Source organism: Anopheles funestus, chromosome 3RL (genome assembly GCF_943734845.2).
Source record: "Anopheles funestus chromosome 3RL, idAnoFuneDA-416_04, whole genome shotgun sequence".
In the NCBI taxonomy this organism is placed as follows: domain Eukaryota; kingdom Metazoa; phylum Arthropoda; class Insecta; order Diptera; family Culicidae; genus Anopheles; species Anopheles funestus.
In genome coordinates, this window is record NC_064599.1 from 41,523,465 (window position 1) to 41,549,914 (window position 26,450).

General features: G+C 41.1%; 1 protein-coding gene across 9 annotated transcripts in view; it reads right to left on the bottom strand.

Moving 5' to 3' along the window:
• Positions 1-26,450, bottom strand: part of LOC125771863 (uncharacterized) — a 104,960-nt gene that overhangs the window by 56,732 nt on the left and 21,778 nt on the right. For 2 of the 9 annotated variants that reach the window (XM_049442962.1, XM_049442963.1), the window contains exon 1: positions 11,580-12,954. The gene's annotated coding sequence lies outside the window, so the exon portion shown is untranslated. Of the gene's footprint in view, positions 1-11,579; positions 12,955-23,408; positions 23,613-26,450 lie in introns of those variants that run through there. The other 7 variants (XM_049442966.1, XM_049442964.1, XM_049442958.1 and 4 more) reach the window with 6 other exon arrangements.

Genomic DNA, 26,450 nt, shown 5'->3' on the forward strand with positions numbered 1-26,450 from the left:
GGTCGACGTTCCTTAAAAAAGGAATCTCAGAAACTTGCATTTTTTATTTATCCAACATGATTTTCATGTTGAACAGAGGTAGAGATGGATAACCGCATGATAACGTGGGAAAACTCATCCCACAAAGCGGCCATTTGCGTGGAGTGTAGTAAAAATTTAATTAAACTCCCTTCAAGGCGCACACAAAACACGCTGGACGTGCCATCGTGCTGCGTACTACGTCCTGTACTTTAAGAACCTACGATGGTGCGGTGTTTATGTTTGGCCCCGAGGTTTGCGTTACGTTTACATGAGCGTGAATTCACTGCTGGCGGGTCGAACTCATGAAGTGGTGCGAGATCGAGCATCAGCATCGTAAAAAGTAGAAATATTATCGCTGAAAATCGCAATAAAAATAATGCTTTCCTTTCATATCACAAATCGGTGGAGAAGATGATGTTTAGGCATGGAAACCGTGGTTGGGTAGAAGTCGTTACAGAGGAAAGAATTGATTAATCGAAACAGAACGTGAGAGAGAGAGAATATAAAAAGGGGAAAAAAGTCTAAGCGCGAGAAGTTGATTTATAAAAGGGTCTCTAATGAAGAAATTAGTCTGACCGCTGGTAGTAATCTTGGTGGAATTTTAACAGCATTCAACATACCGACAACACCCTCGCGGCCATATTGAACCGGAGCGGCGTGGTGCTGAGTCGAACGAATTGCACCGTGAATCAGTCCATTGTTGGGAGCATAAAATCATAAACATTACCGGAAGGTTTCGATTCTTTCCCCAAACCCGATTTTACGATTACCAACAAGCAGAAGAGCTCTGGGCTGTGGGTCTTTCCTTCTATTGGAATACCTCTCTTCCTTCTCTAGCACGCGGAACCGCAGACGAACGAATGCTCAAAAGGTTGATCCGTACATTCATTCCGCACCGTCTGAAGTCGATTAATGAACGTTTAAATGTGAAGGAATGTTCCTGATTTATGGTCCATTAGCTAAACGCCTTACGAACTTTATCGACCGCCGCTCAGCATTTTATCCTTCTCCGCAAGTTCTACGCTGGCTGTGGTTTGGCGATTGTTTTACAGAGGTTCAAACACTCAAAACTGTCTTTCAACAGTTGGATGGAAAATTACATACAGGATTGCGGTTCGGGGTCGTCCTGATCTTAATTAATCAATTTCCTTCCTTTATCGGGAAGTTATGTCGCACAAAACGCTTTTGCTCGGGGGAAGTGCTGTATTTCATTGCGCTCCATTTCCCATGTCATCGAGTTAATACTGTGATAGGAAATCAGTTACGGAAGGCAGCAGCAGCAGCAGCAGTAGCAGCATAATCGATAGTGCCCGTTATATTGCACTGCCTAGCCTACCCCAATTCTACCTGGGCCGCTCCGTTTTGGGGAAGGTTTATTTTTTACGGGTGAGTAGCTCCCGGCGACATGAATATTCAATTTGAACTCGAATAACTCATGCAAACATACCATTTGTCCCGTCCCGTCCTCTACACGTTCACCAGCTGATGACAAATCAATTTGTATGCGCAATAGTGCGCTTTTACCCTATTCGTTCAGCTTGAAATCAATCGGTTCTATTCGTTAGCTACACCCCGGTCGACAAAACGCGTTTCATTTGAACAGTCGAGCCTGTCGAGCCGATGGTTTCATGCCGTTAATCGTAGATGCTTTCCCGAAAATACTCTATTTCAGCAACACAAACAACAGTCCTAGGTTTGCGATCGCTTCCAAACGAACCGTTTGTCGAAGTTGAATGGAAAACCAAATATGGCTAGATTATGGTTTTTGTTCCCTGGGGGGGTGTTTTGCGAGGAAGAATGGAGCACTAATGACATCATTTGGGAGGTATACGTATTTGAATTAATCCCCACTGAGCAGTAAAGAAGTTACTCGTTTAGGAGTAAACTTTAAGTGTTATCGATTTGCTAATGGGGCGACAACAATTTTTTATTGCATTTTGAAACTCTTTTCATTGCCATTGTTCATGAAGTGTCGCTAGGTGTATGTAAAAAAATAAAAAACTATAAACGTAATATAAATTTAAAGGTGCATATAAATTAAGTAAACATTTTGGACACGATTATGGATCCCTAGATTTTTTTTCGAAACCAATATGCACTAACTCAACGAATGCTTGTCACAAAAACTATTTATTTATTTTATTTCCATCCTCAATTCTGAAAAACGGATGTTTCGATGATCAACTCTAGCATTCATCCACGGAGAAATGCACAATAAAAACAAAGGGGAAAGCACTTCTCGCGGATGCTGCAACAATATTGACGAGGAATTGAAACGTGGTGTAGATTATGTTTAGAATAACAGTTTCGATTTCCTTCATTATTCATTTGACGTGCATAAGTTTTATAAAAGAATTCAGAAGGAAAGATTTTGTTTTATTAAGGTGATTGGTGTCTAATTCGTTTATACTTTTTGAGGACATTTTCTCTTAACACATACCTACACATAAATATTTTAATTTTCAACATTGAACAATGAAAGTTGATTGATCTCGAAAAAATCCGACTTAACCATTGAAATGAATTTCTGCCCCTTATATTCGCATCTAATTTTTTGCTTCTGTTCATGCAAATAAATTATCTTCCATCGTTCAGCATCTGACAAACAAATAAAACATTTTCCCTCACAAATGACAGTTTTGGAAACTTCTAACAAAACAATAGTAAACTCCAACCTAGCGGCAAGATTGAATGTCTGCGATAGGGAAGAACCGTAAATGCTTATAGTGCATTCCACTGCGATAAGAGAGGGAAAATGGCCCAGAACCCAATTAGCTGTACAAAATATCAGCTAATATATAACCAGAATATTGTTGAACTGTCTTAAGCACACGCGCCCAAGAACCCGTTCATTGCATCGAGTAAGAGGGAAACATCTAGCGGATGCTGCTTCTCTGCCGTCTTTCTTTGCGTACATGCCCTGAAACCTGGTTCCCATTTAACTGTGCGTCACTCGTCTGTTTATTTACATCGAACAGGGGATCGCATTTGGCTAGCGTACGATGCGTTACCTCCGCGAGTGCTGTACGGCTGCAAAGAAGCCAGCTGCATACGAATCGCACGAGACACGAACAAAACCATACTCCGGTGTAACAAATGCCGGCCTGACCTCGGTGGAGGCGGCATCTAATGGTGTCATTCCGGCTCTAATCACCACCATCAATTTCCGGTCGCGCAGGGTGGCTAAGGTGTACCGCCGTTTGCCCGTGTATGATGATGGCACGATGCGGTAGAGCGGTTGAAGCGATTCTTGTTCTGGGTAGAAATTGAAATCCATCCTATCTATCGGAATGAATTTCCCATCTTCTTTTTTTTGGTAAAAAAAAACTAACGTGACTAAAACAGAGAAATATGGGAGGAAATATTTTTTTCTCGCGCTTCAATCACCACCGTGCCAGGGTACTAATTTAGATCGGGAGAGGAAAAAGAAACTTCACTCAGACGCTCATTTGAATATTACCATTATGGGTATCGGTCGTCATCGACAGTTTCTCGGCATCCGATCGATCCGACGGACTTGGGATGGTTCAGCGTTGAGGGTTTAATTGAATGTTTCACTTTGCGGTGATGGTGATGGTGGTCCTGACCGCATCAATCATGCCGTGTAATGCGTGTACGGTGCATCTCACTCGACAGGGAAATAGAGATGAAGACCGAGGACAATGGACATGAACGATGGCTTCAACAATTTCCTCCAAGGCTCGTGCTGATCAACAATCCATTTATAACACGCACTTGGGGCGCGTTCCGTAAGCAATAGAGCCTTCGTATGTGTGTGTGTGTAGCTTGTTTCGTCCTCACATTTTATTATACCAGCCTACCAGTTCGGTTGAGTGCTTCACCAAGGAATCAATCTGTCCGCGTTGGAGAAAAATGCCGCCAGCCATTTGCCCGGTCAGCCTTCTGGGAGTGTTCCTTCATTAAATCACATCGAACCCGCCGGGGTTATGCCATGTTTCAAGGTGTGTGTGTGCGAACAGTGAACGAATCCTTTTTTTCTTTGCTACACAAAAAAACACAACTGTCCCAGTTGAGGGATCACTTGCTCGTTTCACTTTGACTCAAAGTCGACCCAAAAAGATTGATCATGCTGCTGCTTTTGGTTCGGTGCTTCGTTTCCGATACGGTTCCCGTATACTCGTCTTTGGAGAGTTTTCTGTGATTTTACGTCCAAAACCATTTCTTTATGATATGCTTTTAGCCTTTTTTCTGAGTTAGGTGAGTTAGCTTTGAAAGCATGGTATAAATTTATATTTACAATTTTATCCGAATTATCCGTGGCAGCAAAAGAAAACGAGCTGTTTTGTTTTTTTTTTTTTTTTTTGGTTTTGGTCCACTGCTGAGTGCTACTGCTCCCCCGAGATTGCCCTTAATGATTATCGTTATCCTTCAGCTTTTCTTTTCAAAAAAGGCCCACATCACACGCAGTGCTTAATCTAGATGATTAGAAGACGTTGTTTGGTGAGTGGCTTGTTATTATTTTTTTCCTTTTCTTTTCTTTTTTTGTTGCTGTAGGTTTGAACTTGTTCCTTTACCAAATAAGCGGGGTACTGGCTTTTTTTTCGTCTAACGCAGAGCATAACTCATTTCGTGGAAGGAAAAAGCTACCGCGAATCAGAAGATCTTCTTCATCCTTCTAACCCGCACCATTGCAATCCGTTACGCATCACGGTTGAGGAAGTTTCGAAAGAGGAAAATTTTTGCCGCCACATCAGCTTTAATTGAGGCGCGGAAAGAAATGAGACACAGAGAGAAAAAGAGAGAGAGGGAGGGAGCGGTTGTGGTAGTGCCGCAGTTTTGCTCAAACGCTTACCGGGAGCGCATTGTTGTGGATGGCTTCTTCCGGTTTCGTATGTCCTTTTTTTGGTGACTCAAGAAACTGCCTCAAGAAACAGGTTTTGTGATCTAAAGTGGGTGTATCTAGATTGTGCTGTGTAGTGAGTGTGATTTTCAGATTGTGCTTTATGTTTTTTTCCTAATATTTTTATTACTAGTTTTCTACAGCAGCAGAAAGAAATGAAATATCTTACGACTCACATGTGATTAATTGAACCATCTTGCGACTTAGAAAACCCTTAATTTGATGGCTCTAAGACAGACGAACTGTTTACAGATTAATCGTTAATAATTTACCAAAAAAGGGCAAACTTTCCTCAAATTTCTCTGTAACATTTCCGTTCAAAAGTGTTCTACAACTTTCTCCAATTATGACGAATTGCTTACCTCAGCAAGTAGAGCGCATATTTAGAAGTTTGAATTGCCCTGTACATTCTTGTGGTGGGCATAAATTTCTATCCTCCACTTCACACCCATAAAGTTTGAAGTGGGTACAGGATCGATCGATAGAATAGAATGCCGCTGCGTGACCTCTTAAGCGTGTTGATTGATATTCATCGTATCGGGCAGCTGCGGCACGGGTGTATCGATTCATCTTGTAACCGATATCGATGAGTGGCTCTACCAGAAACGTCCAAAAACAAAATATGAACAAACAAAACAAAAAAAAAACAAAATACCTTCTATCGACCCGAAAAACTTAACCTACAAGCCATGACACGAAACATCTGACCGAAAACTGGAATCGAAATTGGAGGACTTTGTCGATGTAAAACGTTTGCGTGGTGGAAGTGATGCTGCATTCTCTCTCGTGCCACTTTGCAGTTACTTTGTGTGGAGAAAAGTGATCCAGCACAAACACACATATGTATTAACGTGATGATGAGAATGACAACATCGGTCGTCGATCGAATGCACCAGCCGCATAAGCATACATAATTGCAGTCACTACAGATTCGGAGAACATCATGACGGAATGGATGTTTCATTTCCACATCACAATCATCAAAAGAAGGGCAATGTGTGGTTGAACTCATTCTCTCTCGGTGGAATTTTTGTTCTTCGAAAACATGTGATTTCCTCGTGACCCCTTGCCACATAATGTTGCAGTCAATCCACTTTGACTCGTGTCAGACTGATGGTAAGAGGGCTCTATATTGGGATATGAATCACTTTTCCCACCAAGAAAAGATAAAAAAAACAACAAAACTTTCCCTGTTTGATCGTTTTTCTTCACCCCCGCACGCATCAGCTTCAGCATTGGCGAGCAAAGCACGAGCATGAACGAATCACATAATCATGCATCAAAAATTGCTTATTTTATGCTTCAAACATGGTCGGTTTGTGTGTTGGCAAGTGACGGATTTCGTAACGTATGTAGTGGGACAGAAACGAGTGAAATTTCCTTGGGACAGCACGTTTTACGACTACTGAACCGCTCGTTTCTGGCGATGTATATGCGTTTTTGTGTTTTGCTGTTAGCCCGGAACGAATCGGAAAAATGGTCCCTTGCGGCAAAAGTTACTGGAAATGTTAATAATCGAAAACATTGTCATCATAATGATGTATGCGAGGAAGATTATGAGTGTTTCGTTTTCGTGATGTTCATCACTTTGGTCGAACAAAAGTTCGTTGATCTTTACAACTTACATGTAAAAAAGGTACATAATAAAAATACATTTGAGAAACTATTTTCCCTACGGTATGCTCGTGTACTAATTGGTGGCCCCTCCTGACTTAATCTTTCGCGATTTAGTTCGAGTTGAATAAACGTATCCAAAGTGCAAAACCAAAACAATTTTTGTTTCCAAACCAAATGAACCACATAATCAGAGGTGACCTGCTGCCAACGATTGTTCTAACTGTGATCGGGCACGCAAATTTTGCCCAAATCGTCTGGCAGGTCGCTGAAACAGTAACATTCGCGTGGAAACAGAACTGCTGAGACATACAGCAATGGTGTGAACTCCCAGACCGGGGCGCCTTGAAGTTGTTGACAGGCGGCTAAAGGTTGAAGCAAGTCTGTCAAGACGATATAGCGGAAAACCAACACCTTCCACGCAAAACCAAATTGGCAACAAAAAAACCTTAGAAAACAACAGTAAGCAAAACATTTTCTTGCTGACAGGTAGAGGGGTGGTTTCGATTTTACCGAAAGCAAAAAAAAAATGTTCCACATGAACCTGCTGACCTGGTCAAGAACGCGCCACAACATAGGACGGTGTGGCCTTTGTGCGGTTTTTGAGCGATGTATCATGTTTCTTCTAGCGGTTGAAAGGAAATGTTTTGTTGCCAAACCGGCGGAAATTAAGTAAGCATACCGTTTTGTGTGCGTGTTTTTGTTTGCTTCTTTATCAGTTGTACTTGAGCGACTGGAACCGGCGAAATTTGTTGTGCAATTGAAATGGAAAAAAGAGGTTTTACTGTAAAGTGTTGAAATTGTTAAAGTCTGGCAAATTTTTATTCTCTTTTCTGTGTGAGGGAAAATCGAGCAAACCAAAAATTAAGAGAAATGAAAATGAGAAATAAAATATTAATCATTTCGAGACGCTAGTAACATTATTATTGCCTAGTAAAATAATATATTATTGTATGAAATAATTTATATAAAATTTCGTCTAATTGGTCTTCTGAAGTAAATGAACAACCTCGAGGAAAACCTCGATTTTCGCTGCGCATGAGAGTTGACCGAAATCGAACTCACCAAAAAAGTAGCAACACCGAGTATTATGCACAAAAATGTTTTAATTTGTTTTTGTGCGTTTGCGATAGTCCGCATAGAAAGTAAAAAGTGCATTTAATGTACCATTAGAGGCAAAGAACGCACCCTGTGTACGATGCTATCTTTCTTTCTCCTTAATTTTTATACGATGTTGTGTCATTTCGATTGGAACGTGTCTTATCTTTGCCTGACATCCTTTTGTCCACTGATAACGGACACGGTTTTAGAATCTCGTGACTCAAAACGACCAATCCTGATAAGATCTTACAGAGAAGGTAACATATTTCACTGGGAAAAACGCTATTCCAAGGGGAAAGTGCGGTTGCCCAAAGTCATGCCCGCTCCTGCAGTGGTCATGGTCGAATGATAACCAACAACACCATTGACAGACATAGATAGTACAGGGAGTTATTAAAATAAGTCAAATGTTGCTCGTAAAAAAACCCCGAACACTTCCAGAGAAGTATGCTAAAAGGTTTCGAACTTTAACGCCGGCCATTTTGACCCTCTGAATCGATCTGCCGGCTATTGGCATGGTGAGTGAGTCAATAAAAAAAACTTGCCACACACACACGGCTTAGTCCTTACCCACACCGCTCTCCCGACACCACAAGCCCAAAATGTCACCCGCGTCTACCGAATCATGATTTATGCTCCTGTCGGTGGCGTACATTATGCGGGAAGTAAACTGCGCAAACTGCCACAGTTTTATGTCCATGGGTTTAAGCTGCCAGCGCAACGGACTCCACCGTGCAGCAGGGCTACACACGGACCGTACCGTAAATGTGAACCAAGAAGACGAAAGGGAATCGGCCGGTGTTGTGCTCATCCACGGTTTCCTAAAAATAAATTGCATGCTTTTGCGCGGAAGAAAGACGCCGTTTCAAGCAACCGTGTGGAATGGAAAGAAGAAGTTCCACCTCCACCTCAAGAAACGCCGACCACACAATAGATTCAAGCTTTGCTTAAGCGGTTAAAACTTTGTCGTAACTGCAGCGGAGAACCATTCTTTAATGCAAAAATGGCTTCCAACAATAAACTTCAAACTGAACCAACTTCGGGCAAAATGTTAGTCAGCGAATTGAACTTGTCGTGGCGATGGTTTACCCGCACTAGACCGTGATGCGGCGACCGACGAGAGGACATTCACTCCCGGGGCACGCCTTGTGACGCGTATCGCAACTAATGCGCAACGCAGCGAGCGTATCATGTGTGGAGCGCGCTATTGGTACGCGCGCATTTTAATTAATGTCCACACAGTGTTTCGAGCCCGTGCGCAGTGCGACTATGAGAGGGTGCCTTCTCGGTAGCATAACATGGAGACGTTGGCCACGGTAAATGAACAGCGATCGAACCGCAGCTGTTCGGTTGTGCGACTCGGGACCCGGGAACCGAGTGACTCGTACTTGGGTACGGATTTTTTTATTAGCATTTATTGCAGCTGGACGCAGGGCGCAGTCGGTTCGATCACCCTTTGCTTTTATTTGTGCCTTATTAGATAATGAATAAAGCGAATGGGAAATTGAATTAATATAATGTACAACAGGAAGTGACATAACCAATTTATAAAAGTCGTATGTGAAATATTTTGTTGCGTTCTATAAATCATTAAGTACGATCGAGCAGTCGGTTCAACGATCGCTGAGTGGTCGTGTATGTGGAAAACAACCAAAAAAAGGTTGAAAACTCATCTCGTCATCTTTACCAAAAAACAAAAAAGAAAGAAATTATAATCCACTCATGAGCAAGACCAGATCAACGGAAAGTGCTTGCATCGAGTTATCGCTTAGTTTGTCGATCTTCAGCAACAAGGCAAGAACCTGGCAACCAGTTATGGTACGATAGGACAAAAAAAAAGAAACTACCCCATACATGCGTACCGCTGGTTTTAAGCCACTTGATGGTGCTCTCTGTCCTGATGTCGTTTCCACCGATCGAGTGGTTTATCGCGATGTATTTCATTTTTATTTTACAGACAAACTTCCCGCCCTAACGACTCCATCGGGATTGCTGGCAGGACAATGCTTCGTTTTGATTCGGGCTCGCGCTTGGAGGCGGCTTCTCGGTCCAGCACAACGTACGTTAGAGGAATGTTAGGATTAAGACTTATTTTTCCATCTCCCACTTATATTCTGGCTTCGCGTGTAGATATGGCCTGATCTTACAAGTATTGTCTGCTTTCGTCGGTTGTGGGCAAGCAATTACTCGCCTGCATATGGAACGGATGTCATCTGGTTAATCCGCTGCACGATCGAAATATGAAGCTTGGTACAAATTCTCCCAGCAAATCGCCGTAACTCGCCGACACGGTGTGACGGTGAAGTATTTTTACTCCACTAACCCACCACCAGGGGTTGCCAATTTTGTCGAAGTGGGTAGTCAAGCAAATCCTCTTACCGTCCTCGCAGCAAGGATCCAAACAACAGACGGACAGAGTGGGGAGAAAAAATAAATCAATCCAACCGAAGTGCGTCGTGTCGAGGATTCCTGTTGGAACGTTGTGCATAAGGGTAAAAGCAATTTGTTTGTTTTTTTTCGTTCAGATCGCCACATGAAGCGAAAGGGTTAAACTGTACCAGTCTTAGTTCCTGCGAGATCAAAACCATTGCTCTCGTCAGTTCGCGCTGGTTGAGCCTTTTACCAAGAGGGGAGTAAAGTTGATGAAGCTGCATGCAAATCAAGCGAACCAACTCAACAAGGAGGCGCATTAAGGGTTGGCACTTGATCGGTGCAGAGTGGCGTTGCGGGTGATGGTGAAAATCGCGAGCGAACGTTTCTGACAAGCGAACCATTTGAAGGTTGGCGGATTTGGTACTGAGCTCCGACGATATTGAGTGGAACAAGGGTTGTGTGTTGCAGATAAAAAAAACCCCATGCAACTGGTGCTTAATTGAAATCTGCCCAAGTCACTCGAACCGGCCAGACAGACGAACGAGTTTTAATTGAAATGTTTTGTCTGGAGCCTTACGAATCTGGTGGCCTGGTCTGCCTTAAAATTTGTGCAACGATAACTGTCGGCGTATCGGGAGACTTTTTACATGGCTGAGCCAAAAAAAAAACAAACAAACACATAAAACGAAGCGTTGACCATTTTGATTTCAATACACGTTGATATAGCTGGGAGTTCTTCGTTTTACTCCAAAAAAGTGGCGATAAAGATGGACGATAAAGTAGTAAAGTTATGGGTATTAAATATGTAGACGGGATGTGATCGAAAGTGAAGCCGATAGGTTCTACCTGTCCTTCATTATAGTTGGTTGGAGCCCGTTTCAAGGATGCGAATTCTCTGTATGAAGCGTCCTTCAAGTGGTGTATAAATTACAAAACTACAATTTTCATGAGTCTGCAGCTCACACGGAGAGTGAGAAGCGTGTTTCGTGACTCGTTTGTACCACTTATCCGCCACCTGAGGAAAGATGATTTCGAGATTGAACAACCTGTACGGGTTACGGTGCTGATATAAGAAGGCTTAACGTTTAGCATGTTTACAGGTGTGTTGTGGCAGATAGAAGAAATTTGTATTCACGTGGCAGTGGTTCGCAAAAACAAAATCCAGCGAAACAAACATAGGCAAAGCTGGGACCAAATTTAATCTGCAGCTGTTTAAAGTTTCATTTCTAGTATCGTGCCACCCACTGGTAAATCCCTTTTTCTTTCGTCTGCCTTTGGTTTTAAAATTTTGTGTCCACAGTTCGAAACACGAAGCTGGTTTTCCAGTCATTTACAGGAAGGACACTATGCACGTTGCAAAGATTTGGTGCTTACGCAAGAGCTGGCACTGGCATGGTGTAGGACGTGACACATTCTTCGAAATGTCCCATCCTACACGTGGCTGGCCTGTCTGTGGATCACTGTATAGGATGCGTTACGCGGCGTGTGGTTACGCTTGCTCCACTTCAACAAGACGCAATGCTTTTGCAAAATTAATGAGTTTCGCACATTTGGGGGACTGGCGAGTTCCAAGAATACAGTCGGGCATGCTGGTATTTGCAAAACTTACCCTTGTGGCGGAGGGTCAGGAAGTTGTTCGTCTCGTGACTGTTTGGAAAATGAAGGAGCCGGCTCGAAAGCAAGATTGTTTTACGGCAACTGGGAATATTTGGTTCCCACCGCACGGGTAAGTATATTTTCACTATCACTTAAGATGACAACCACAAGAGCGTTTTGTTTGCGTCACCACGCTCGATACGTCTCGTTTGCTGGAACTAATGTGGGTGGAAAGGGAGATAGAGAGAGAAAACAACAAAAACCATAAAACACAAACAGCTCAAACGATGCACAATATTCTTTGCACAAAACTTTTCGCCGCGACACCGGGACGGTAACACTGAAACTTGTGGATATTTTAACAAAACACCGGCAGCATTCGTGAAGTTGCGAGTTGCACCATGCGGTTTACCGGGTTTGCTGTTATCTTTACGGGTATGATCTATGATCACTATACCCATTCACTAGGTAGGAAGGTGTAACGAACAGCCGTCTGTGTTAAGTGGCCGAGGATCCGTCAGATACGCCTTCACATTAAAACTTTAAAAATCGCTCGCACTATACACACGTCCACATAGAGACATCTTTAAACCGCACCTTCTGAAACGGAACTGTGGGGACACATCCGGCCGTGTGGTAATTATTCGTACGCAAGGCAGGTGAGCCTTATACGCAGGTAAAACACACACACATACATACACACAAACACGCACACACGGATTTGCGGGGCCCTTTCAAGGGGATGGTTTCAAATTTCTCGATCCAACAAATCCCAGCGAGAAGAGCATTTGGTTCTCCTTCCGGTTTATTTTTGTTTTCTAGCGAATTCACCGGTATCGCAATCGTTTCGTGGATAAAATTTGTGCGAATCGGTTGGATGCTTCGTAATGAATTTAATGTACAATCATCTTTCTCGGCCCTGCTAGGAACGGACACGCCGGGCAGATCGCTCGCTTATGCTTGCCAGAATGGATATGCTACGCTGCTACGTGAACACGGTGGTAAACAGAACATTAAACCACTCACAAACATACAGACACTCATACATATGCGTACACGCACGAACTTCTCAAGCCCTCATCTGACTGGTGCCGGGAACGGGAACACACGTTTGGTACGACAAAAATCACGGACGCCACACAAAATTTACCACAAACTCACCGATGGCCAAATCGGCACGGGTTTTCGATTGTGCAAGGTAGTGGTGAGTGAATAACCTTTAGCTCCACCACAGGATGAATAAGTGCGACCGGCGACCAACGTGCCGGTGCGTTTTGGCTGTTTGATTTGTGTACGCAAATTGGACACGGAACGTTCAACTGCGTACGGGCACTTCTCCGACGAACCGTACTGCGTAAGGATTTCGAAGAAACTGAGCGCATTTCGAACAGGCGCTCTCACGTCGTGACCCGGTGGCACGGAGATGCACGTTTGTAGGCTGTGTTCTACTCGGTTGGCCGTTTAACATGCGTGTATTTTTTATTTATTTTAAAACGCATAATATTTGTTGTGTCGGCCGAAAACACGCCAGAATAAGATTGCTTTTTTACGAAATAAGTTTTTTCAGATTGCAACAGTTATAGGCAATATGGTCTGGATGTTTTTAATGAATCTACATAAAATTATTAAATGAAATTTGATTAATAAGAATGCGTTTATGAGGTAGAAAATTCCGCGCATTAAAATAATATTGGTTTCTAAATCTTATAAAAGCATAATACAATGTTTCAACCTTTACAAATACAAATACAAATTTACGGTTTGAATATTAGTTTGAATAAAGATTAAAATAGAAACCTATAAATATCCCGTCAAGGTGAAACAATTTAATAATTGTTTAATTAATAATTTTTAATAATTAATTAATAATTTTTTTTATGTTATCACGAATCTAGAGGTTTCATTGCGGAAACACCGATCTACACACGACAAGAACGGTATCAAACTCAATCCGAAATGGCTTACCCTTAGGCAGTCCATCTATAGGTAAGAATTGTCAAGGAATTCTTAAATATTTATTAAATATTAAATTCAGGACAATAATGTCCCGACATGTTTAATTACTTTGTTTAATTTTGTAAAGGATTGCTTGCGAATTATGAACATTTAGCAGCTCATTTATCAAACATTACAATCGCAAATATTTAAAGGTTTCTGACATAAATATAACTCGTTATATATTCTGGTTCAAATGTTTACTTTCAAACATGCCTTCCCTATAATTGTGAAAAGTAATTAAATTTATTGATACCCAACAAATCATCACAGTAGAGAACGTCCTCGGAAAACAATGAATTAAACATTCTCATCCGCGAGCAGGCAGATCAACTAGTTTCTCTCGTGATCAACTTCGCATCTCTCACAATTTCTTCTGCGCTGAAAATCGAACACACTCGCATGATGGTGGAATAGGTGCGACGATAAAGGTTTTTTTTCACCGGTAACTTTACCCCGAGAGCGCAAATAAAGCGAGAGCATAATTATGTTACGCGGTGTACGAGAAGTAAGAGAAAGAGAGAGAGAGAGAGAGAGAAAAATGAGCGCAGCGTCGGGATGAATGAAAGTATGCGTGTGTTTTTGTGTAGGGCCGCCGGTCCACCACCCATCATTACCCCATTGCGTGGCGTTTTTCTATGCTGCACAGCATTCTTACTTGCTTTATTCTTGTTTTGTCTTTCTCGCTCTCTTTCCCTCCCTTTCTTTGCTGCGGTAAGCATTCCTGTCTTTATTTTGATCTTTCGCTTTTCGATCGAGTGCAACATACTCTTTTGATTTGAATTCTTTTTCCATCGCTAGCTTCTTGCTTATTTTCGGCTGACTCGTTCGTGCTTTTTTTGTATGTTTGTTTGTACCAAATGGGTGCTTCCTTCTGCATCTCATTCATCCCTGTTGGCGTTGTTGGAAAGGTTTTGCCTCGCGTTTAGTTTGCTTCGCAGTGTTTTAATGGTTAACTTGTGCCGCTGCAGCAAATCCAGGAAATAAAACGAGTCATTCTCGACGAGCAGTCAGCAATAGAATTCTTTCCAAGAGAGTGAGAAAAGGAACCGAATTGGCCGAAGAAAGAGTGAGAGAGAGCGAGCAAGCGAGCACGATGGATGGAAGAAGGTTGAAACAGCGGATTAGGTAGCATAAAACGCTTTGATCGAGTGCGAGCAGAGTTCGCTTTCGTTCTAATATGTTTCTGATGGGTTGCGGAACGGACGATGCTAAGCATCGAGACAGATGCATAACTAAGAACGCTGAATCGTCTGAGCAGAGCAAGCTGAGTGTGTTTGTTTCTGCTGCTGCTGCTGTTGCTGTGGAATTTCTTTATGCGGTTAAAATAGCATTTTATGTTTCGCTGTTTGTTCCCAGCGTAGAGGTCATTGAAACACATGGATATGCAATTGTTCATCACTATGCAGGGTGCGAGTAAACTCATGCTTAGACACACTGGTTGCTGGTTCTGTGGCGATGGCCGGTGGAAAGTGTCGGGACGCTATCGGAGTCGATTTACTTATGCTAACCGTGTCGTGGAAAGACCCACTGTGAGCGAAACTGCGAAAAGGCGAAGTTGTTGGAACTGTTTCGCGAAATGAAAACTTTGCAAAGTTTATAGTAAAAATTAAAATAAAATTAATATAATTTACCATGCTAATCTATTAGGTATGTTTATTTTCCTCAAATATTTAAATCATTACGAGAGTCAGATATGTGTTCCTAAATTCTTGCACTTAGGCGATAAAATCGAACGTACCCAGTGACGACCCGGATAGGAAAATGCAAATTCATCATTCTTCCCACCCGGCGACATGATCGGGGTGGCGATCGTCAGGATAGGTTTTTTTCTCCACGAGTAAACGAATCATTAGCATTGCTTTCATAGCATCGAAGAATGGGAACGGGCGGGCCAAACCTTCCATTGAGTTCGTTAAAAGACTCGCTACACACACCCTAACCTGCCTGCCTGTAAGAAGACGACCATCCAGACCATCCAGACGTAGCGAAACGGCATCCAAAGCATAAAAGTGCAGTAACCTCTCACATAGCGCCCTGTGCAAGTGGCCACGGTCTCGCGTGGGGCTTCGTGTTGGTACCGTCGATCGTGATCGCGATCGCGATCTTCGGTGGCATTACTCATCCGCCTGATGTGCGCGCAGTGAATGTGGATGCAGTTTCGTTTTAAGCCTCTGACCGGTTCAGCGTGAAGTCGACGTTTGGTAGTGTGAAGGTATAATGGCAATTCACTAGCACCGATGAAAATAGGGGGGATTAAATCAATCCCCTTGCAAGCGTTTAAAAGTGCATTATTCAATCTTATGTTGCGAGCCTGCTGCTCGTAAATGCTGAGTCGGATTTTATAAATTTTAAACATTCAAACACTAATTGGCAATATTACACCTCGTAATTGCATGCTGTGTGCGTATAAAGCACAATTTGAGGGCTTTAAAAATCGATAATCCAGTTTTTGTGGTAAAACTGAATTGTTTATGAATTATTGTACAAAGTGGTAAAACAATATTAGCAAAATATTAGAAATTCCACTCCTTTAGGTAAAGATAAGGTGGTGTTTCGTTGTTGAAAGTGTTCATATACGTTACATTTTACGATAGCTTAATTATAAGTTCCGTTTGGCAGACTTGTGCAAAATACAACGTCTCCCGACCGACAGGAAGCGCCTAGCCAGACTTCAACGCCGTTTTTCATCGTTCAGGCTGGATATAATCTCCCATGACGTTCATCACGAGCTATCGGTTGTCGTCCGCTGCTTAGAAGCAACTTTTAAAACTCAACCGTCTACCAACATCATAAATCATTCAGGAAGGTTCACAAAATTGTTTTACCTTGAGTGAAAGAAAAGTTTCACGATCAACCATGTTGTGCATAAGGCATTCTTCCCATCTAAACCATGGTGAACTAATTTAGCAGCTGAGCCAACAACTCGAGCTTAAAATAATGCCCAGTGCAACGTATGGTTTGCAGGGCAGGGACATAATTTGCTCCTGTCGGACGTAAGCTTTTGGGGTGATATTACAGCGAAAGAGAATAAGGTGATTACTAGCTAACCTTAACCTACTGACCGGGATATGTACGGTGGTGTTTATCATTCCACTCAAGGCAACTCATGGAGATGCAAAAATAAAAGTCAACGTCCAGCAGGAGTTGCGAGTCAATGAGATAGCAAGTGCAATTCTGAAATGCGAAGTGTAAACAAATGGACTTTTATGATCTTTGCACCATATTCGAAAACTTGTCTCATTAAATGATTCTCTCCCGAACGAACCTTGGATCATTCATTCATGCACTGCGTATTTTGTGTGGTTTCAAAACTCGTGTAAAGGATTTTACTCTTTTCAAAGGATGCTATCCGAGCAGCAGACTCGAGATAGTAGGTTTTTTTTGTGCATGTTTTCATAACAAGTTTTTAATGTTCCCTTAATGGTTTGAAACAACCAAAAACCGGGCAAATCATACCAACCAAACGAAAAGTCCACCGGTGGCCTAACAGAATGGGTAAGCAAACGAAAGTGGAGTGTAAAATGAAGCATCTTGTTCAAGTGCAATCTTACATTGACGCTTAATTTATGTACCTCAACTTTGCTCATAAATATTTAATGGAACAGATCTGTTGCCCCTTGCCGTGGTTTGGTGATGTGAGGTTTGCTTGCTGTAGTCAGTACCAGTTGGTTGGTTGGTAGATGGTTTTTGTTTTAACTTTTATCTCCAGTGTGTTTTTTCACCTGCATCTTTTTAAAAAAGAGTATTTTTTAACTTCTGTTAGCATGAATTGTCCGGAAGGAAATAGTATCAGTTTGCTCCATAAGTTCCTATTCATAATTGGTTGGTAAAAGGGTATCACATTAATTATCAGAGATTTGAGGATGTTGATTTTTTTTGGTCGGGAAATCTTAAAAGAAAACTTATTGGGAATGCCAATTTAAGATACATTAGCAAAAACTAATAAGAAACCAAATAACCATCAGTACTAAACCCTTCATCGAATTATGATTGAAATACTTCCGGATGTAAAGGTAGTCGTGGAGTCACCTTCAGTAAATTGGTGATGGGTCAAGACGAACATCGAGGATCGATCGTCCTTTGTCTTCTCAATATATTACCAAGGAGAGACCAAGGGACACAAGCTGGTAAAGTTCTCTAGAGCCTCTTATGGTCGGAGCATACTGCTGCAAGAAATAGCAGTAATCGTTTCGGACAGTTCCCATAACTTTCTTTCGTCTTAGCTGCTTTAAGCAATATTCGTTCACAAAAGAGGACTTTTTCCCTACGTTTTTAAATCGTGTACGCCATCGCTTCAAGCTTTCCATCGATTTTATAACTAGCGTGTGATATAAACACGTATATATAAAAAAAAACAAAAGAGTAATGAATATTTTAAGCATTGTCCGATTGAATTTAATATTTTTATATAAATTTAATTTAATTTAATTTAATCAATTTGCATAAAAATAAATCATCTTCCTTATTTCCTCTTTGGTGAATATTACTGTTACGTCTATTTTGATTGCTGTATTTGTACCTATTTTGCCACTAAATTAAACAGTGGAACTTATCAGTACGGTTTGGTCCTTAAACATAAACTGTAACAAAAACTGTACAGCACATAAAAAAAAATCTTATCTTGCCACAGGACGCCAGTAATCAAGCAGTTCTAAGCTTTCATGATAATACATATAAAAAACGATTCTGGGAAATTTAACACCGGGAATGAAAATCCAACGAAAAATTATTCGACCACCACGCCAATCTTAGCAAATCGAACGAAAAAATACTTACCACAGAGAAAAAAAACCAAAATCCGTACCGTTTGCTTTTTTCATTCATATCGTCCCAAAAATGTACTCCACAAAGCATGAGCGGGTTTTAACTATTAAGAAAAACCACCACCCCCCCCAAAAACATGGCAGAAGAAAATCTGCAAACTGAAGCAAATGAAGAGAAATCGGTGCTTCTTGTAGATGCTTTGAAGAAGCACATCGCTTTCGGAAGGATTACATTTGCTATAGAAACGTGTTGAAATCGGAACACTTTTTTTTCTAACGATTTTTAAAAGGGTATCGAGCAGCAGCTGAGTTTGGTCAGGAATGGTTTGCAGTTTTGCTATCGGTTTCCTTTTTTCCTTCTTGCTTTTTTTTGCACAGTGTCATCGAGACTGGTGGATCGATTCATTCGTTATTTTGTGGCTTTACGGGGTGGTTTTAGGAAACGAAGAAAAAAAAAGAAGGAAAACCTAAAGCTAGCTTTAAGCTTCTTATAGGTCCACTGCTCAGAGCTCAAAATGCAAACGGTAGAAAGCATTTCCATTCCGCTTCGCTTGCATCATTTTGCCACGAAGCTACATAAGGGCACCCACAGTATTGGTGTTGTCCGTGTGTGTGTGTGTGTGTGTGTGTGTGTGTGTGTGTGTGTGTGTGTGTGTGTGTGCGAAGTGTTTGGGCATTTGTAAAGTGATTGCAATGCTTGCTGGCAACACCGCACCCTGTAATCCAACGCTCTAGAGAAGCGGCTTAAGCGAACACGGTAAGCTATCGGTTTTAAAAAGCTTGCCTGCGTTCTGTGTTTGACGAGCAATTTATCGAATGTCAATTCTACTGTGAGGATATTAGTCACTTTGGATAGACACCTCGTACGAATTGGCTAGCGAAGGTGTGTTGAAAATCAACGTGCTGGAATGGAGCCCCCAAAAGTGTAAGCTTTATGATTGTTTTATGATCGACCCCAACACTCGCCCTCACATACTGACAAAATGCACACACCACTGGCACGTGGGCAAAGATTTGCGAATCCTTCCCAAAGCACGAGCATGCCGCCATTAATCTTTTCCCGTTAATTTTCCATCCACTATCGGACGTCCGGATGCGATTTCCTGCCAGCTAATAACGGTCAGACTGCCCGGTTAGCTTACGTGGGCGTTGGAACCACTGACCAACACTGCCACTCGTTTCGAGTTGATTAATGTCCGTGCAAGACCGGGAAAGTGAATGGGAAGCGGGGAGGTACAAAAAAGCAACAAATTATAAACAAACGTAGCTTTATAAAACACGACACGATTAAAATATTGCGAAAGCGAAATGGTAAGCGAATCGGTGAGTTGAATGGTGTGCGGTGGCGCTGACTAGCTTCATTCGTTCACTGTTTTTCTCGCGAAACGGTGCCATGCGCGTGATTGCGCAAATAAATATGATAACATCGTCGACATCGCACGGGATTCGCAGTCGTGTCCAAGGGCTTCGCTGAGAATTACTAATCGTTTTTACTCATCACGCATCCGCTCGCGGTTGGTGTGCAGGTGAGTAGAGCGTACCACTCCGGGAGCGAATGCATTTCCGGTCACGTCAGGCGGCCTAAGGTCTCTTTGCGTAAGGGTCTTCGCGCCGGTTATGACTTTCTGTGTGTGCTTCTTTTTAGCTTGTTTTGTTATTTCGAGGGCAGGCCATTGCTATTAACAACAATGATTAGTATGTGCTTGAATGCGTTATTCTGATGGAATTGTTTGCGTAGGATTTATTGTACGTTTCAAAAGGTTTCAATTGCTGAAGTAGATTAGACGATTGAAGAGAGCTTAGCATGCTTACATAGATGCTATTTCTAATATCTTGAAAGAGTATTTAGCATTTCGGGCATAGGTATATAGTATTGGAATATCAATAAATTGAATAAATTGAATCTACATAAACTAAATAAAACATCAAATAGATACTCAAACTGGTAGGTAAGAATTATTTGATTATGTTAGGAAAAAAAACTACTGAAATTAACTGAAATTAGCTGAATTTCGTTGTGACTTATACTTGAGGTTGTATTTTTCATATTATAATTGCTTAACTGCTTTTTCCATTTGGGATAGACCAGAACAACGTATAAATTTGGGAGAAATATTCATTGAAACACAAAAAGAAGATGTAACGTTAACTTGAGACGAGTTCTGTGGAATCAATATAAAAATATATTTACAAACTGCACTAAAATAGAGTTTATTCAAGAAGAATAAATAGATTCGAAAGCAAAGTTTTGAACATACGTTTCACATACGACTTTTCATAGTAATCATCAGTGCATGTGCGTCGCATTGCGCATTATGGTAAGTTTCGTTTAGAATTCGGTGTTGTCAAGATAATAGGTCGGAGGAGTGGTGATGCATAAGTTCTCTTTTTTATTTGTGTTGTGATGAAATTATTACGCATCTTACTTTTAAAGACCCAAAGACTAAAAAACATCGTGTTGCAGGACGGCATGTTTGTTATGACAATGCACGTGTAGTTTACAGATGCCTTTGAATTCAAGTGTCAATGCAGACGCAAAGAATTGTGCAATTAAGTTGTGTATTGAAGTTTTTTTTTGCTCGGTTGGAAATGCCTGGTCGTATCAAAATTGTGTATTGAAGTTGTAATACGGAGTTTAGTTCCAAATTAAATTAATAAAGAAAATTATTTACATGAGGATATAAATAACCGTGTTATTTTTATATAAAGGTTATTTTATATAAAAATTTCCTGATATCCCAATCTTTTATATTAAATGACTTAGACCATAGGAATAAAAATTAACGTACATTTCCTTTATTCGCTAGTTCTCTTTCAGCGTATAGACCATAAAGGCGACAGCAAGTTTTTTATATTAAATGACTTAGACCATAGGAATAAAAATTAACGTACATTTCCTTTATTCACTAGTTCTCTTTCAGCGTATAGACCATAAAGGTGACAGCAAGTGTCACACATGATCTGTAAATTTTCTTCTCTGCATGTGAGCTATGAAAAACTCCACCCATAAATGGCAAACATGTGCAATCGAGCCCAACACATGCCGGTTGCTGGAAGGCAGTAGAATATTAATTTCATTTCGTTCACATATCCCCTAATGCGGTTCCCCAGCAAAGGACCGGAACGCAACCAGACGACTGTTTGGTAGAAATCTTTCGGACAACGTGTTCCCGTGAATTCATGAAAGGAGAAAAAGGCCGAAATCGTCACATTTAGCCCCATGGCGTCATCTGTCGGGATGGTGGCGTTTGTCATCCCAGCGATGACTGTCAACTTTGAAATCCTCCGTAGACCACGATTGCTGCCCAAAATGTCTACCGGCTAGGATTGGGTGGTTTTTTAAAACGTTATGAGAAACAACGGCAAAACTTTGGTTGGGTTGGTTGGCCCTCAACAAACACAACGACCCGTTCGGATCGTATCGCTCATAACAATGCGTTTTTTTCGTAAAAGAAAATGTTGTGAATAAATTTGTTAATATAATTTAACGCATGGTTAGATATGGTTTGGTTCGTTATGTGTTGTAGTATCGATAGCAGCAAAAGAGGAGCAAAGAAAAAAAAATCATAAAACATAAATGTACGCATACGAAAACAATCAGCAATTGTCATGGTGGATGGATGTAGAAGTTTGTACGGCGGGTTTTGGAAAGCATAGCAGTTCTAGCACCTGGATACGTGCAGTAATGTAATGTCTGCAAGATGTCGCCTTTCGTGTGAGGTTCCATGTAGGGAGACTCCACCGTGATCCAGGCCTTCTGTCCAAGTCCGGTCTGTGAGGGTAAGTAATCAGCAACCATAAAATATGCATTCATGAATTGCCACCCTTTCTCCCCCTCTTTCTCTTCTACTTATTCCCACCAACCGAGAGCTACCCATGATGTCCACCTACCGTGCAACACTGGTTGCTGAATGAAAACGATGAAAATTATGAATACATACACAAACCCCGCACAAAAAGGGGAAAATTAATTTCCGGCTAGCGCTTGCCTTGGTCAAACAAAAACACGCTTAACAACCACTATTCGTATAACGTAGTCGGGTGTTTTACACTGACATTTCATTTCATTCCCTGCAGTTTGTACGATACAGAATGGTACGAGATTCTATTCTTCCTGGTTTCGTGGCTTAGTAACCCTCAACGGTGCGAACCAGTTTGAATGGACTGACGTGCAAATACCAGCAGATGATTCCGGTTAGCGCTTGCACAAAATATACCAACACGGTAGAACTGTTGACTTTGGGTAGAATCTTTATTTACGCCGTCCGAAACGTGACCGTTTTGCGTAACTGACCAATTTTTTTTACCAGAGTTCGTGCTCCATTTAGCTTTAAAGCATTCCTTTCAACGGTTGATTGGCTGGTTTCATGCTTGACTTTTTAAAAATAATAATACCTAATAAAAAAAAATCTCATGCGATATATACGAATTAAGTGCATTTTCCCAACAAGTTTCTAAAATTTGTTTATTGATTGATTAATTTAATATGTTTCTAATGTGTAATACAATATTCTGAAGTAATGTCTCACGCCTCTTTAAGGCCTTTAATTGACGATAACAATGAAATCATCCAGCAAATGTATGTGACAACAGAATAAACAATGACTGTGGGTCGTTTATTGGAATCATTCCCACAAAAGTGCCGCACAACAAGTATCTCTTTTTAAGCAGATTCACACCATCCCAACATTTACGGTCACAAAGTAAACGCACCGCTCAGGTTAATTATTGGCAGAATCGTAAAATAAGTTCGTCTAGGAATGTTCACTTTTAAGAAGAGCGTAAAGAAGCGAATTTTGGTAATGAAAATGGTATTTCATTCAGATGGATCATCAAACGTAACGTGATTAGGGTAGGTGTAGAATTCGAAATGATCCATAGCACTGAGAAGGAAGCCGTAGCTTGGACAGTTCGCGTAAAGTCACATTACCGTAGTGAGTGTCACGATTTACTGCACAGTTGACGATTCTCGTTACTCACCCGAAGCGTCGGAGTGCATTTTTAATTTAAAACCTAATCAGCTGGCAATTAAAGGAGCTACCTTGAATGTGCCATCTGAATGCTTACCATGCAATACTTACTTTTTTATGGATTGAGCAAAATATTGGTTTGACGTTTTGTTGTCTTTCAAAGTCCCAATGCTGGAACAATCGGTTTCATTCAAGTGAGGCAGTTTACAGGCCGACGAATATAAGCAAAAGCTGCAAATAGAATAAAAATAGGAAAGGAGTTACTTTTTGGGAAATTTGTTGTAAAAAAACCTGCGAGAAGCCAGTGAAGATTGCAGAAATTGCCCGAAGCAGTTCAATTACAATATACATAAAACTAAATTTCATAAAACGAACTTTATTTACTTTGTAAGTTGGTGCTTATTTGACCGGAATTATTTGATTTATTGGATAAATAAAATTTAATTTAATACTCTAAATGTTATGATGAACAATAAACTGCTACTTATTAAAAAAACAATGTAATCTTAGTCCTGGGTAAAAGGTAATGATAACATCCCCAGCATGGCTTAATGTTAATGTTGGAAACGAGAAACATGTTCACACTTCACTCAAGAGCTATTTGAAAAACTTATTTTTTAGACATGAAAATGAAACTGGCTCCTGTTTTCTTTGGCCACAAACCGTAATAGGTGCGGTGAGGATTACAAAAGCCGTAAAGCCTCATTGTTACATGAGGAGACTTTAAAGTTTTTATACTACCGTTTGGTAGATAATTCAAATGCAAGTGAAGTGAGAAATGCAGCCAACCGTCCTACCTGGCGTCTTGAGCTATTGTAATCCTAAAGAGGTGCAAATCTTTCAGCTAATCTCAGATTTATGTTTAGGGTTTTTTTAAATTTTCACTCTGTACTATTTGTTTAACAGACCTTTTCCTATTTCAGGTAATTTAGAAACCCTTCTTCAGCTTACAATAAATGTTTGTCTGAAATTGATTTCTTTCGTTGAAAATCATGCCTACAACTGAAAACATATTTATCATGCACTGCAAGAGTTGGCTACAAAATGTGTTTCATTTTACAAACCGGTTCGATTGGCACGATTGAACCCGATCGGTAAATTTGATGACGCGTCACAGCCATTTCAGCTGTCGGCAAAACACAAACAAAGTTATTTTAATCTTAATTTTTTATTTTAAATAGAAAGGGTCAAAACGATCCATTGTCAATTGAGGCCTATCTTTGGTTGGAATCCATCTTGACAAAGATCAACAACCGGATGACCTACTGTTACTACTGCTATGGTTTTTACTATCGCAACCCTACGAACTTCTTCAGTGGTGGTTAATTGTTTGATTCGAATTTTATTGGACCAACCATTTGGCACCAGCGGTTTACTAGGATGGGTGGGTCACACGGTGGAGAAGTTTTAGAAAAAATTATATTGGAGCTTCACTGTCAGCTGTGTACATGTGCCTGTGTCATTATGTTACATTATGATAGAGGTCGGAGGGATACTCATGAAGATTTATCCATGTGGCTTCTGCCTGAGCTTGACTCATTTAGTCCATTTAGTCAGCAAGTGAATCATGTTCGTTTATTTTTAAAGGCTTCTGACGTAAGCGTGTCATGCTCCTACATATGACGAGAAATGTGTTGATGTTATTATTGATTTTATTTCATCCAACGTGCAACCGAGCCATTATGCTTATGATCAATGATGCAATCGTTTTACTGCATCAGCTTCCCTTTTCAATGTTTGTGCATCGCAGCTTTGCCACGGCTTCGAAAACATGGCAAGACCCAAACGTCCATCGTGCAATATCTTGTCCCGCTGTCACACTGTCGGCAACTGTTGTTGCTGCTTTGGCACAAGGGGTTTCGGAGATTTTTCGGTCCTCCTTCGGTCGGGTAGTTTATATATAGATCCTGCATAAATAATATCGAAACTATTTTTCACAACCTCCGGGTACACCGAAAATTTGGGATGAGTGTTTGACAAGAAAGATTCAACTATCCCCCACATAAACATGCGTGTGTATGATGAGTCATCGGTTAAAATTGAGAAAGTGAGAATCGTTGTGCTGTACTATGAAACACAGTTTATTCGAAATGAGTAGTGAAAATTCCCCCATATCATCAAAAACACATGTTTGTGGAAAAGCAGTCGTAGCTGCATGAATGATTCAAGTGTTTGACGGTAGAAGATCGAAGATCTTTAATGTTTTGTCAATATAGCAGATCAGTTTTGACAACGTTCCAAAATTCGCTTAAACTATATGCGCACAGCAAAAACACAAGGAAGCATACCTCTTCTTGAAAGCTAGGTCACCTCCATCAAAGTTCATTGGAATGATCGGTTCGTCAACTATGTTTTTGCTTGAACCTTTGCCAACGATACAATCGATGCGGCAAACGACTGTTAATAATTACGACAGTACGGGTTGTTTGGTCGTGATCCAAGAATTACTAATCTTTTGAAGAAAAAAAAACTTATAGACCCATCAGAGAGCAGAAGAGTTTTTTTCGGTAAGCAGTTTGAAGATGAAGATCGTTCCACAGTTCGGTAGATTGTTGCGTATTGATATGTCCCATCAGTCGGCAAGCGACGTTTCAATGACGCTGGTATGTCTGGCCGAATCCGAATCCGTAACCAAGACGGTACGCTAAACATGTGACAGCGTCGGATCGTAATCATCCGCCCGGATCTGTGGGTCACTGCTAAGATGCTTCTTCAAACAGACGGCAGCTACGCTGACAACAAATAAGGGCCACTGTTTGGATTTACAGTGAACGTGCGTTCTTTCTCCAATTTAAATATGTACCCTTGAACGGCGCACGCACTCCAAGTGCAGGCGTTGTACGGAATGACCTGGGAACTGTCAGAAAAAGGAACAGTTTGTATCTGGCCTGTAGCAACAATTCGAACGTTTGTTTGTCTCCACCGTGATGCATCTGCGAGGCAAGTTACGTCCTCAGCAAATGCTATTGACCTGCATTTGTGTTCCCCCAAATGTGATGGCTCAGGTCTCTAGTGGCACCGCATCAATGGCTTGATGTGCTACTGTAATGAGGTTTTGCTGTCGTATAAAAGGGATTTGTAAGACATACGATCTTGGTGATCATTATCCCCAAATTTCATTGTAATAAATTTACAGGTTAAATGAGAAATAAA